This window comes from Dendropsophus ebraccatus, chromosome 3, assembly GCF_027789765.1.
Source record: "Dendropsophus ebraccatus isolate aDenEbr1 chromosome 3, aDenEbr1.pat, whole genome shotgun sequence".
NCBI classification, from domain to species: domain Eukaryota; kingdom Metazoa; phylum Chordata; class Amphibia; order Anura; family Hylidae; genus Dendropsophus; species Dendropsophus ebraccatus.
The window spans coordinates 4192448-4207444 of record NC_091456.1 but is presented as its reverse complement, the minus strand read 5'-3'; the positions used below and the strand labels follow the sequence as shown (position 1 = coordinate 4207444).

Sequence of the window (14997 nt, the reverse complement as noted above, 5' to 3'; positions counted from 1 at the left end):
TCTTCTCACCACTCAGGGGGCCATGAACGGCCACCAATTTATTCTGTACAGACTGTCACATCAATTCTATGTGCCCAATATCAAAGGCCCCGGGCTGCAGAGTATAGGCCCATAGGCGGCCATAGCTCCTGTATAACAGATAGGAGGCCTCGTTCCTACTGCATCACCCCGGACCTCGGCCATGGTAACTCACAGGTTAATCCCGTGTAATTTAATGCTTACGGCTGAGAAGGATGTGATGGAATTATCATCGCACCACAGAGATGCGGTCGCCCAAGATGCTTTGATAACTTTGAGAAGAATTCCAAATTATAGGGAAGCGACTTACAGCGCACAAGCCGCAGAAATAGCTTCATAACCAAATAGTTTTCTGATGAATGTTCTAACTGCTCGAAAAATACAGTTCTTCCAGCCATTGTTTTCTTATCTCAGGGATCGCCTCTATACTTAAAGGGGTACTCTAGCAAAAAAAAAATATTTTAAATCAACTGGTTCAGAAAGTTATATAAATTTGTAATATACTTCTATTTAAAAATCTTTAGTCCTCCAGTACTTATCAGCTGCTGTATGTCCTACAGGAAGTGGTGTATTCTTTCCTGTCTGACACAGTGCTCTCTGCTGCCACCTCTGTCCATGTCAGGTGTGTCCAGAGCATTTTGAGGTATTCTATGGGGATTTGCTGCTGCTCTGGACAGTTCCTGACATGGACAGAGGTGGCAGCAGAGAGCACTGTGTCAGACTGGAGAGAATACACCACTTCATGCAGGACATACAGCAGCTGATAAGTACTGGAAGATTGGAGATTTTTAAATAGATGTAAATTACACATCTATAGAACATTCTGAAACCAGCTGATTTGAAAGAAAACGATTTTCGCCGGAGTGCTTCTTTAATGAACATAGTAACTTATTGTATGTATTAATCTGAAAGAAAATGAACAAATTATAGGCAAAATCCCTTTAAGAAAGTGGTTAATATAGTAACTCTTTTATTTATCTTTATAGTTATTTGCTTTTATTTCTCCATGATAGATTTTTCAATTTGTAAAGAGTTTTCTATATCTGAGCGTTTTCTCTTACTGTATGAAATGACTTCTCATAATGTTCCGGATTCCTGTTACACAATTCAATAAAGAGTCTGGAACTTTATCACTGAGTAAGAAATTCCTAATAATATTTGAAAAATAAAGCTGTAAAAGATTAGACCAGAATGTTGCAGCTTGTCCGGTCTAGCAGGATCCGTCCCTTCAGGTTTCCAAAACAACTGGGAAATGTTTTTGTGCTTCTCACAATTTTTGTCTGTCCTGCGCGGCCTCTGATCTCCGACACAGGAACAATGGTTTCCTGGTAACTGGAAGGTGTCATCAATAATATTTGTCTCATCCTGTATGTGAGAGAACAAAGGGGAAGCGAGAGAACTATGGAGGATGGAGAGATGACTGAGCGGTAATACGGAGGGCAGAAGAATGGGGCAGCGGCGATCACAGATGTCTATGGCGTGCCTTGTCGGGGTCTGACCTCTAACATCACAGTCCAAGAGGTTTATTTAAGGGGTGATGGGGTCAGAAGGTAGAGAGAAGGCGTGACGGAATAGAAGTGACGGCTGGGGTCAAAGGTGGAGCACAACTTAATTAAAAAAGAAGCTACTTAGTGAATTGCTGAGGACGTTGCTCAGACAAGTAAGAGAGAGAAAGAACAATGGAGGAGATGATGGAGTCATAGTGGGGGGAGGACTCAGAACAAGGAATCCATGTGTCCTCCGTATACACCCGTAATGAGGGGTTAGTGAGATTCATCACTCAAGGGGATGTGTCACAATGTTTTTTTTAAACTTCTGTGGTGATAGGCAGGTGTTGTTTGGCCGTGTCAGCCGGTGATGTTATAGTGGTGACGCCAGTGCTTGTCCAGCACACAGGTGAGATGTTGGTACCTGCTTGTTGTATGGCTGGTTGTGTTCTCCAAATGGTCGGTGACCTGCCGGGCTGTGATGGGTCCCTTGGGCTCTTGTCACGTTAGTCCTGAGTGGTAACTGATCCACCCGGACAATCGGTAACGCCACCCACAGAAAGGGGAAAGATAACCCAAGGTGTGCGGCTAGTGTGTATAGGTGCCGGTGCGTACAGAATCTGACAGAGTCCCAGTAATGTAAAAATAGAACAGCTTTACTGTCGAGTTCTTCAATAATACAATACACTTTGGTAGAATAGATAAATCTTCACATAGACTTAAGTGCTTGACTTTCTTGTGCTTAAGGAGGTGCTTGAAAGTAGAAAAGCAGTAGTTGTAGTGGTGCTTGAAGAGTAGAGTGAGTCAGAGAAGCCCCAACCCAATGTAGCTGTGTACTCTGCCAGAACCTGAAGATATACTTTGTAGTGAATAGTTTAGACCTTCTGCCCTACAGTGTCAAGCTACCCGTCCTGTCAGGGTACTACAAGCCCCAGTCATGGTTATCTGGGTGTAGCTAAGTGTTCGGGGGTGTCCCAGTGTGATAGGATACGTAGACCTTCTTTATGGTAGCTTTGACCTATTGAGGCTATCTCATCTTGTGCCCTGCTCCTTTTAGACATGTTCTCGGCGTGGGTTAGGGTGTTCCTCAGTGACCTCTTCCTTTAAGGTGCCTAGCACTGCCTAGTAGATATAGTAGAAGTTGTGAAAGAACTGGTTGTCTTTTGCTGCATCTATAGCCTCTGGTCAAAAAACAAAGAAAGGTCTGAGGGTAATGAATCTCTGCACATCCAAAATTTTGGATGTGCAGATTCATTACCCTCAGACCTTTCTTTGTTTTTTGTTCATTGTAATCTGCTGAGGTAGTCTGCACTCCACAATATAGTTTATTATGTAGTGTGCGCTCACACCCTATTTTTTGTGAGATCTATACCCTCTGGTGTCTAGACTCAACTAACTTGCTTGTACCTGACAGGAGTCCTGGCATAAGCCAGGCCCTGGCTTAACTACTGCAGGAACAGTTGTTTTTGCATCTTCCCTCTCTGAGAATCTGAAGACTGAACTGCACTTCCTCCACCTGTCAGTTCCATTAAAATGAATGGAGAAGATCTGTATTGCCACATGCAACCTGGGGGCTGATATGGTGCTGTTATTGGAAGAAAGCAAATATGTTTTTCCAATCCGGCATAATCCCTTTAAATTGCCTGGTCTTTGGTCTATCCCAGTTTAGAGGGTCTGTAATCATTCTGAGATCTAATGAAAGAGCCATATGCACCATTTGTGAATTACATTCTCTGAGCTGGGGCATCACTTTATTTTAAATTAGCCGACCGGCGCCGTCACAGGGATCCCGGTGGTCCTTTTTTTTTTTTTTTAACTCTGCCCGGTTCCTGCGTTCGGGCTGTCTTTTTGCCATGCACCGGCCTGGCTCTATGCCCTGCAGGTGGGCCCACTGCCCGCCATTGTTGCCATATCTGCTGCCCACTGTGATGCAGCTCCATTAGAATCAATGGATCACATATGGTCCACTGGGCGCAGCAGGCCAATCCCCAGTGCATAGAGCCGGGCCGATGCACAGCAAAAAGACACATGTACACGTGTAAATAACTGAACGTCTCCATAAGAAGGAGGCGGTGGAGTTATCCGCAGCTCGCTATAATCAGGCGTACAGGACGTCTGCATAGTTCAGTAAATTCCTGCGCCCGCTGGGAGATCTATCCCATCACAGGATGAAACGCTGGATGTTACCCGTCCTCTTCTCCCACTTCACTGATGACCGTAACAAAAATGCAATCTTCTGTATAATGGTGCAAACATGTCAAGACTTCCCGACTCCCCTCCCACGGCCTCAGCTGTATTTGTCTGTCTCTATGGTAAGGATTAGACGGTGCGTGCGCACGTTCCTTTATAATGTAGTATGGCAGCAGCTGGAGCGGCCCAGGGCCTGCCGCATCTTGTCTCATCTTCAAGGGAAAAAATAGAAGAAAAAAGTATAAATATTTAATAGTTTGGGAAACAAGAAAGGAGAAGAGCAGAATAAAGTGATATGACCTGGACCAGACAAGTAAGGAGAAGACTCTATATCTGTGGTCCAGCAAGAGGGGCGTAACTCAGTAGCGTAATTTGGTGGGGGCAGAGGGGGTGGACGCTCCCGGGCCCACACAGGCAGGGGGCCCACTGAAGATTTTGCCAGTTAATGCTGTCTGCAAAAGCTATTGCTTTTGCAGACGGACTTAACAAATGTCTATTGGCTGTAGATAGCCCTGGCCAGCAACCAGTGTTCCTGGGGGGCCCAAATGGCTACCGAATGTTGTTTCTGACCATTTAGCTGTATGCGCTTGTATGATAGGAGAACATACAGTTGAATTCAGCAGGGTGATTGACAAGGTGAGGAGAGCATTGGCTCTCCACCCTGCCAATAAATGTTGTGACCACAAGAGGCTGTTCCCTTCCTTAGAGCTGAGGGACATGAGTGATGTCACTCGTGTGCTCACAGAGCAGGGGGGAATTGACATCAGAAGACTAAAGTACTGCAACCGCACAGCAGGTAAGTATGGCTTTTTTCCCCTTAGTTATAAAGGAGGAGACCTATCGGGGTGGGTGGGGCTAACTCCTGGGAAGGATGTCATCTATGGGGGATGGGGGATGGAATGTGCTGGCTAACTGTAAAGGGGGTAACTAATCTGGAGGTGCAGTCTACTCACAGTGATGGGGGTGTCTAACAACCAGGAGGATTACCAGGGAGATTACTGCTGGGGAAGGGGGTGGCTGCATGGAGAATACATACCAGGGGGATTAACTACATGAGATGGTGCTGGAGGGGATGCCTACATGAAGGATACTACCTTTTTGGGGGGAGTGGGGGGGATTGCTTGTACAGAGAGGTCTAAATACTAGATAGATGCACAGAGGGGAGTATAACTTCTATATGAGGGCAGAGAGGGCTCTAACTACTACTACAAAGAAACAGAGGGAAACAATAACTATATTGGGGCACAGATGGCCTAACTGCTATATGGGTGCACAGAGAAGCTGAACTTCAATATGAAGGTACAGAGGGGCCTGATTACTATATGGGGGTGCACAGGGAGGGTATATCTATGGAGGAACAAGGGAGGATAATCTACTAAGTTAGGGTATAGATAGTGGCCTTTTTACTATATGAGAGCATAGAGGAACCCTGCAAACTATATGAGGGCTAAAATTGGGTCTAAATACTACATGGAGGCATAAATTGGCTGCTCTCATATACCCTGTACACCATTACTATCATGGCTGATTTCTCCTATATATTTAATGTATTGTCATGTATTGTTTTTATGAATTAGTAAAGTCATTATTCCATTTAGTTATGTTGCAGTAGTCTGGCTTTTTGGTATATAGGTTATTTAGTATAGGTGCCTTAGACTGCATGGGACTATTAATTGTTATTGCCCAGCATTTGTACTATACATTTACTCTATTGGTACTGCGGGTATAGCCTTCAGGTGTCACTGACCATCAGCTATGGTGTAGTCCTCATGCTGCCCAATAGATATTAGATATGAGATAAAGAGATAGAAGACTGGATGGATGGCTAATTAGAAAACAGAAACAGCGCCACAGCTTCCTCTATGTTGTGTGTGGTATTACGACTTGGTTCCATTCTCTTTTAGTGGAACGGAGCTGCACTACCACATCCAAGCTTTAGAGGAGAGTAGCGCTGTTTCTGGAAAAAGGCAGCTATGTTTTTCAATGCTAGATAACCCCTGTAATTTGTACATGGTTATATATGTGAAATGTAGAAAGTCTTTTCCACTGTTCTCAGTCCCTGTTCACTATGAATAATGAAGTAGAAAATACCCTTTATTATTCGGAAAGCATTGTCATCTACAGAGGTTCCCTATAGATAACATAATTGGTTGGGGGCCCACTGAGGCTCCCTCGCCCCCCCTAGGCTGAACCCCTAGCTACGCCCCTGGCGTAACTACAATGTAGCTGACATAGCAACTGCTACAGGGCCCGCCGCCTCAGTGATGGCCCACTCCTAGAATACACTGGGCCCCCTGAGCTGCCATCATTTGCAGCACCTGGTGGCAGAGTGGGCCTTCAGGGTGCTGCAAATGTCCCTTTAACTGCAAGCTCTCCTGCCAAGCACTTGCAGTTAAAAGGGCACTCCGGCAAAAATCCTTTTCTTTCAAATCAACTGATTTCAGAAAGTTATACAGATTTATAGTTTACTTTAAATCATCCAGTACTTATCATCTGCTGTATGTCCTACAGGAAGTGGTGTATTCTATTTAGTCTTCCAGTACTTATCAGCTGCTTTATGTCCTGCAGGAAGTGGTATATTCTCTAGTCTGACACAGTGCTCTCTGCTGCCACCTCTGTCCATGTCAGGAACTGTCCAGAGTAGCAGCAAATCCCCATAGAAAACCTCCCCTGCTCTGGACAGTTCCTGACATGGACAGAGGTGGCAGCAGAGAGCACTGTGTCAGAATGGGGAGAATACACCACTTTCTGCAGGACATACAGCAGCTAATAAGTTCTGGAAGACTGGAGATTTTTAATAGAAGTAAATTACTAATTTGTTCTCAAAACACGTCTTTTATTGTAAGTTATATGATGTAACGGTTATCAGGCTGCTTTGTGTCTTTTGATGTGTAGTAATTAGTGCAGCACCAGTGAGCGCCTGTTCACACACAGATGCCCAGTGCAGCTGCTGGGAGCAGGTAGTAATGTGGCGGATGCAGCAGATCCCGCCGTACGCTGCCCTCCATCTGGACCCCTAATCGGAGCAGTTCTCTGTGTAATGAGGGGGGCCTGGTCAGCAGTCAGCACCGCAGCATCATTTACGGGCAGCATTCATCCCATCTGTCTATAATTATACATGATTTAAAGCGAATTTCTTTGAACAATTCCTCGTACTATTTGTTCTGCTGTAATCGTTTTATCTCCGTCCACTCTGTAAAATCACATTTGTTTCTGTTATATAACACGCTCGACATTTTTACACGTCCAATATGCACGATTAATCTTGTGGCCGGACGAACGATCGCTGTATTCAGGGACTTTTTTTCTTTTTAAGGGACTAGTACTCCCTCAAAAATCTTTTTCTTTCAAATCAAATGTTTTCAGAAAGTTATATAGATTTGTAATTTACTTCTATTTAAAAATTATCCAGTCTTCCAGTACCGATCAGCTGCTGTATGTCCTGCAGGAAGTGGTGTATTCTCTCCAGTCTGACACTGTGCTCTCTGCTGCCACCTCTGTCCATGTCAGGAACTGTCCAGAGCAGGAGAGGTTTTCTATGGGGATTTGCTGCTGCTCTGGACAGTTCCTGACATGGACAGAGGTGGCAGCAGAGAGCACAGTGTCAGACTGGAGAGAATACACCACTTCCTGCAGGACATACAGCAGCTGAGAAGTACTGGAAGACTGGAGATTTTTTAATAGAAGAAAATTGCAAATCTGTATATTTTTGTGAAACCAGTTGATTTCAAAGAGAAAGATTTTTGCTGGAGCACTCCTTTAATAAAAATATATGCTTCCCTGATCCCTGCCGTTTTCTCACCATTGCTCCCCGCCTCTATAGGAAATGGCCGCCCACTACAGGAGGGTCACTACTTTAGGTTAGAGTTACAACCCAGAAGGTGAAGGTGCTAATAATCCACCATTTGGAATGCCCATTGGTAGTAACTGGTTCCAATCTATAGATTGAGCAACCCCCCCCCCCACCACCCCCACCCCCACCGGAAAGGAGAAGTGTGGTGGATTGGAAACCTTACACCCTAAGGCTATGTTCACACACCGTCATTACATGGTAAATAGCGGCCGTTATATAGACAGTGTGTGAGTGTAGCCTCTGGGTGTCTGCAGGGAGCTTTTCCCTATCTAGGCCCATAGTATCTATCTGCTTCTTATTGTATTCTCATACACGGTTGTCTGGTTGGTAGGGCGGTGGGGGCGGTCGGTGATCACTCGTCTTCCATAGTGCAGCTTTCTGGTTACATTTGAAGGACAGAGGATTCGGTGTCGGTTTGTTACATTGTTTGTTTTGTTTTCCTATAAAGAATCTTTTCTTGCAGTGTTTATATTGTACACCGTATTACTGCTTCACACTATACCGCCCACCATATTATACCGTACACCGTATCACTGCTCCGTGTTATACCGTACACCATATCACTGCTCCGTATTATACCGCACACCGTATCACTGCTCCGTATTATACCGTACACCTTATCACTGCTCCGTGTTATACCGTACACCTTATCACTGCTCCGTATTATACCGCACACCGTATCACTGCTCCGTATTATACCGTACACCTTATCACTGCTCCGTGTTATACCGCACACCGTATCACTGCTCCGTATTATACCGTACACCTTATCACTGCTCCGTATTATACCATACACTGTATTACTGCTCTGTATTATACGTACACCGTATTACTGCTCCGTATTATACCGCACACCGTATCACTGCTCCGTGTTATACCGTACACCATATTACTGCTCTGTATTATATCGCACACCGTATTACTGCTCCGTATTATACCGCACACCGTATTACTGCTCCGTATTATACCACACACCGTATTACTGCTCCGTATTATACCGTACACCGTATTACTGCTCCGTATTATACCGCACACCATATCACTGCTCCGTATTATACCGCACACCGTATCACTGCTCCGTATTATACCGCACACCGTATCACTGCTCTGTATTATACGGCACACCGTATCACTGCTCCGTGTTATACCGTACACTGTATTACTGCTCTGTATTATACCGCACACCGTATCACTGCTCCGTATTATACCGCACACCGTATTACTGCTCCGTATTATACTGCACACCGTATTACTGCTCCGTATTATACAGGACGGGGAATCTCACACCTCATAGCCAGGATACACCACCTGGAATCCCCCACTTATCGGAGTGTTTCCTGGTGACACATGACATCTCTGCAGAAAGATGAGACATGGAGGGGCAGTCATGTCTGTTACGGTATTTTTTGTCTTTATTCCTGACATCTGTTCTTATAATGGAAGAAGCAGAACTCTCCGTCCCGTCACTCACCTGAGTTCTGACTTTCTGCTTCATGAGTTTTCCCCTTTGTTATGTACCTGAGGTCCGGCCGGTATTCTAGGAATGAGCAGGATCTGACTATAGCGGCACATGGCCTGGAGGGACGTCACTAATACCAGTCCTGTCCGTCATTGTCAGAGCTTTGTGAATCACAGACACTCATCCATACCAGGTGTGTTCTCCTGGTGATTGTCTCTCAATGATCACCAGAAACTGTCAGACAAGGCCGGGCAAATCCACAAAGTCAGAGAGAACACTGCTGGTTATATATAAAAAACATAGACTGGATCCTGCAGATCAGACAGGGACATGTGGACACGTAGACACAACATGCGCGGGACGGGTGCAAACCTGACCCTCCATCTGCTCAGCAATAATGGAAAGCGGAAAAACTACTTTATTCTTAGATTCACAGGAAAAAGTTTGTGACTCTCCAGAATTTCATATTAACAATTTACCAAAAAGAAGGGATCTGCGCAGGGGGGTGGGTGCGGGTACAACGTACTGTGCCTTAATGATCACGCCAGGACGAAGGCAACGAAACGCGCGTCGGGGTGGTGGCGTCCCGGAGGATTTACACAATAAAGGACCTCTAAGGTAGTTTACTTATTGGATCCCCAGAATTTGTGGGGTAGTAACAACGACAAATAGGTGGATTATAGGACTAATGTTACGATATATACTAATCTAATGGATTTTATGCACTAGCACTTTGGCATTGTAATATCGCATGTTTTAGCATTATTTATTGCGTATTGCACTTTATCCATCTGTTCAACAACATGTGTTGTGGGTCGGGGATTGCAGCAAATAGTATGAGGGTACAAACACACACCGTATACGCAGCAGATACGCAGCAGATACGCAGCAGATACGCAGCAGATTTGATGCTGTGTTCAGTTATTTAGATCTAATCTGCTGCGTATCTGCTGCGTATCTGCTGCGTATCTGCTGCGTATCGCAGTAATAAATACGCTGTGTATACGATATGTTTATACCCTTAGTCAATAAATATAAGAACCACCTCCGGGATAGCCACCCTTCTTTTTAATGTCAGCTTTTCTCTCTTTTTATGAATTGTTTTAACTATGGAGACTCAATAAAGATTCAGTTTTCTTGCTATGTAAGTTCAGCATTTCTTTCTTTCTTGGATAAAACTTAATATAGAGAAGGAGAGAACAGAGGTCACAATCGTACAAAGGTCACCAGGTAAGGGCAAATGAAGAAATCTCTATTCATTACACATATCCAATAGAACACAAAAAGCACAAATCCCTTTCACCAATTAAACACTTAAAGTGACACTGTCACCCCCTTTGTTCATTTTGACATCTCTACACAGGTGTAAAGGGTAAATTTAGTGTTTTTCATACCTTATTTCATATCATATGTCATGGTGCTTGTTATAGTAAAAAGTGTCCTTTTATCATCTGCAGATTGTATTAAGTGGGCGTGGCCTCGCGGCACTAGCGCCACATAACCCCGCCCACAACGGCACAATTGGCCCCGCCCCCTCGCCGGCCATTGGAACAGGCTGGCCGAAAGGTCTAGACTCCACCCCCTTTACGTTGGACAACCAATGGGCGTCAAGGGGGCGGGGCCAACCGTGCCGTTGTGGGCGGGGTTATGTGGCGCTAGTACCGCGAGGCCACGCCCACTTAATACAATCTGCAGTTGATAAAAGGACACTTTTTACTTGAACAAGCACCATGACGTATGATATGAAATAAGATATGAAAAACACTAAATTTACCCTTTACACCTGTGTAGAGATGTCAGAATGCACTAAGGGGGTGACAGTGTCACTTTAAAATCCCACCGTAGGGATCATCCAATAGAGCTGATCCCCAGAGCCTACAACATGATGTACATCAGTCTCCCCTTGTCGTCATAGGACATAACTAGAGATGAGCGACCCTGGAGCAGCTGGAGTCCATCCGAACGTTCGGCATGTGATTAGCTGGGGCCGCTGAAGTTGGATAAAGCTCTAAGGTTGTCTGGAAAACATGGATATAGTCATTGGCTGTATCAATGATTCCCACATAGTCTTAGGGCTTTATCCAAATTCAGCAGCCACCGCTAATCACATGCCGAACGCTCGGGTTCGGATGGACTCCAGCTGCTCCAGGGTCGCTCATCTCTAGACATAACGCATAGGGTGTGTGAATGAGAATGAGAAGATATTGGTTGAACTCAGGCTCCAAGCAGTTCTATCAAACCTTAAAGGGGGACTCCAGCCTAATGGAGAAATCTAGGATGAGCAGGGGGTGGTGAGAACATATTAATGAAGTTATACTCACCTGTCCCGGTGCCCCTGCAGCCACAATGCTCACTTTCAGCCTTCAGTCTATTCTTTTTCCAAGCTTCTTGTCTGGTCAGTGACTGCAGAGATGTCCCGCCCTCCTCACTGATTGGCTGAGCGGTGTACTGTATAGCATGTACTGTATAGCGTGTACTGTATAGCCTGTACTGTATAGCATGTACTGTATAGAGTGTACTGTATAGCGTGTACTGTATAGCATGTAGGGTATAGGATGTACTGTATAGCATGTACTGTATAGTGGGTACTGTATAGCGTGTACTGTATAGTCTGTACTGTACAGCGTGTACTGTATAGTGTGTACTGTATAGTGTGTACTGTATAGCGCATGTACTGTATAGCGTGTACTGTATAGTGTGTACTGTATAGCGTGTACTGTATAGCGTGTAGGGTATAGGATGTACTGTATAGCATGTACTGTATAGTGTGTACTGTATAGCGTGTACTGTATAGTCTGTACTGTATAACGTGTACTGTATAGTGTGTACTGTATAGTGTGTACTGTCTAGTCTGTACTGTATAGCGTGTACTGTATAGTGTGTACTGTATAGTCTGTACTGTATAGCGTGTACTGTATAGTGTGTACTGTATAGCGTGTACTGTATAGTGTGTACTGTATAGCGTGTACTGAATAGCGTGTACTGTATAGTCTGTACTGTATAGCGTGTACTGTATAGCGTGTACTGTATAGTCTGTACTGTATAGCGTGTACTGTATAGCGTGTACTGTATAGCGTGCACTGTATAGCCTGTACTGTATAGCGTGTACTGTATAGCATGTACTGTATAGCGTGTACTTATAGCGTGTACTGTATAGCGTGCACTGTATAGCGTGTGCTGTATAGTGTGTACTGTATAGCGTGTACTGTATAGCATGTACTGTATAGCGTGTACTGTATAGTGTGTACTGTATAGCGTGTACTGTATAGCGTGTACTGTATAGCGTGCACTGTATAGCGTGTACTGTATAGCGTGTACTGTATAGCTTGTACTGTATAGTGTGTACTGTATAGTCTGTACTGTATAGCGTGTACTGTATAGCGTGTACTGTATAGTCTGTACTGTATATCGTGTGCTGTATAGTCTGTACTGTATAGCGTGTACTGTATAGAGTGCACTGTATAGCGTGCGCTGTATAGTGTGCACTGTATAGCGTGTACTGTATAGCGTTTACTGTATAGTGTGTACTGTATAGCGTGTACTGTATAGCGTGTACTGTATAGCGTGTACTGTATAGTCTGTACTGTATAGCGTGTACTGTATAGGTTGTACTGCATAGTCTGTACTGTATAGCGTGTACTGTATAGCGTGTACTGTATAGCGTGTACTGTATAGTCTGTACTGTATAGCGTGTACTGTATAGTGTGTACTGTATAGCATGTACTGTATAGCGTGTACTGTATAGTCTGTACTGTATAGCGTGCGCTGTATAGTGTGCACTGTATAGCGTGTACTGTATAGCGTTTACTGTATAGTGTGTACTGTATAGCGTGTACTGTATAGCGTGTACTGTATAGTCTGTACTGTATAGCGTGTACTGTATAGGTTGTACTGCATAGTCTGTACTGTATAGCGTGTACTGTATAGCGTGTACTGTATAGCGTGTACTGTATAGTCTGTACTGTATAGCGTGTACTGTATAGTGTGTACTGTATAGCATGTACTGTATAGCGTGTACTGTATAGTCTGTACTGTATAGCGTGTACTGTATAGTGTGTACTGTATAGTCTGTACTGTATAGCGTGTACTGTATAGCATGTACTGTATAGTCTGTACTGTATAGTGTGTACTGTATAGCGTGTACTGTATAGCGTGGAGGCTGCAGATTTGCCCAATGTCTGTGTGTAGCTTTTCTCATCCGCCTGGATTCTTCTATTCCTCCCATCATACAGCTTCCCATGCTCTGGGCCGGGCTCTGCTGGGGAAGCTTGGACCCTGACATTCATGTGGACGCTACTTTCATAAAATCTCCTACCTTAGACTACAGACCTGCATGGCAATAGTATTCCCTAATGGTAGAGGCCTTTTAGCCTTTTAAAGGGGCACTCTGAAAAAAAACTTTTTCTTTCAAACCAACTGGTTTCAGAAAGTTATATAGATTTATAGTTTACTTCTATTTAAAAATCCCCAGTCTTCTAGGACTTATCAGCTGCTGTATGCTCTGCAGGAAGTGGTGTATTCTCTCCAGTCTGATACAGTGCTCTCTGCTGCCACCTCTGTCCATGTCAGGAACTGTCCAGAGCAGCAGAGGTTTTCTATGGGGATTTGCTGCTGCTGCTCTGGACAGTTCCTGACATGGACAGAGGGGGCAGCAGAGAGCACTGTGTCAGACTGGAGAGAATACACCACTTCCTGCAGGACATACAGCAACTGATAAGTACTGGAAAACTGGAGGTCTTTAAATGGAAGTAAATTGCAAATCAATCTAACTTTCTAAAAAATAAGTTAATAAGATTTTTTATTTTTTTTGCAGGTGTGCCCGATTATTGTGTCCTGCCGTACTCCAAACATTATTGAGGAATGAAATGAGGAAGAGGCAAAAGAATTAAGACTTTGGCCTCCAAATCCATCAAGTACCATCTGGGAGAAGTTCAATCCTTAGAGACAGGGAAATAGCTTGGATTCACGGGGGCCCATAACAAGAAACTGTACAGGGCCCCATAATCCTGATGTAATCCTGATGAGCGACTGCGCCGGCTGCTGGGTGAGTATGTGCATCGCAGGGGGGCAGTAGGGAGGCCTTGTAGGTTCTTGTGGCTGGGGGTGCAATGCTGCCTCCACCCACAAGAGGGACTGGCAGGGCAGGGAGCCAGTGAGTGCTGTAATCTGTACCAACCATGGAGACAGACCACATTTCACATTTTGCCTGGGGGCCCCCTGCCGCATGGGTCCCATAGCAGTTGCGTGGTCTGCCTCCATAGTGGCTATGTTTTGTTCTGACTATTTTGGCAGCACATGGGAGACCCCCGCAGTATTAGGAAGGTGGTTTAATACTTATTTGGTCTCTATCCATTCAGCAGAAGTCTTTATATGTCTCCAGATGTCTGGATTGAGTTTGGATGACACATAATAGTGTCTTCTCATGTGAGGACAGAAGTCATGGACGTCGCACCTTCTGATGTTAATTACCCGGCATTGTTGTGAACGGCCGCAGGCAGCGACTCTGACATGATTCCTGACTACAGAGGAGAAGCCGAGAAATGCATGACGGGACAGAAGACGCCGAACAATGGCCGATAATTGGGAGCAGATATTAACACGGAGACAACAACAATGTATTTCTGCCTCCTCGTAGGAATATTTCCTCATTATTACTCTCATAAATTTCTTCTGTCTCATTGTTTCGCTTCTATTGTGTAACTCCGGCCGGTGCGATCACTGCTGCCTGGGAAAGAAGGATCTGCAGCCGCACAGCTAATAAAGCAGAAGAGGGCCGACATTGCCAAAACCACTGGAACATCTATATACTGCCACTGGGACATCTATATACTGCCACTCTGACATCTATATACTGCACTGTAACATCTATATACTACCACTGGGACATCTATATACTGCACTGTAACATCTATATACTGCCACTGGGACATCTATATACTGCACTGTAACATCTATATACTGCACTGTGACATCTATATACTGCCACTGGG

The 14997-nt window shown here is 44.6% G+C and overlaps 1 long non-coding RNA gene across 1 annotated transcript; it reads left to right on the top strand.

Annotated features, from left to right (window-relative positions):
* On the top strand, nt 1-14687 carry LOC138786914 (uncharacterized). The gene is made up of 3 exons (XR_011362253.1): nt 1-184; nt 13821-14051; nt 14365-14687. It is a non-coding gene; the product is annotated as an uncharacterized lncRNA (long non-coding RNA).
* Nucleotides 14688-14997: the final 310 nt, after the last annotated feature.